Raw genomic sequence first — 535 nt, 5'->3', positions numbered from 1 at the left:
ACACAGCCTCTCCCCCAAATCCCAAGCATGGTGAGGCAGCTCTGCACAGTATTAATTAAGGCAGTGAGTAATGAGGGTGCTACGTTAAGCATTCCAGCTCTCTTCCCGACTGAGATAAGGACCTGCCTGGCTGCCTGTGCTCGCTCCCTGCCTTGTTGTTGTTATTCCACCATTCCATTCCCCTGCAGGCTGCGCTCCTCCAACCACGAGACAATGTAGGCAGAGCTTTGCAAAACCCTGGGCTGTGTTTAGGATAACGACGGGATGAGTGTGCAGAAAGTCGGGATTATTCCAGGGATGCCACATGCTCCGGAAAGCAGCATCACGCGTGCCACCACCCTGGGTGGCACCGCGGGGATGGAGATGCCACGAGTGGGCTGAGGCTCCTGCGGGAGGGCAGACGGAATGCGGGGAGACACACCCTAATGCACAGCCAGGAAGAGCTGCTAAATGGGCTCATTTTTGCCCGAAAAAGGCGCCCGCATCCCGTCCCGGCCGCCCCGCAGCACCGCAGCCGTCACCCATCCACGCCGCG

This window comes from Geospiza fortis, unplaced genomic scaffold (assembly GCF_000277835.1).
Source record: "Geospiza fortis unplaced genomic scaffold, GeoFor_1.0 scaffold373, whole genome shotgun sequence".
In the NCBI taxonomy this organism is placed as follows: Eukaryota; Metazoa; Chordata; class Aves; order Passeriformes; family Thraupidae; genus Geospiza; species Geospiza fortis.
Note: the sequence above shows the minus strand (reverse complement) of the source record.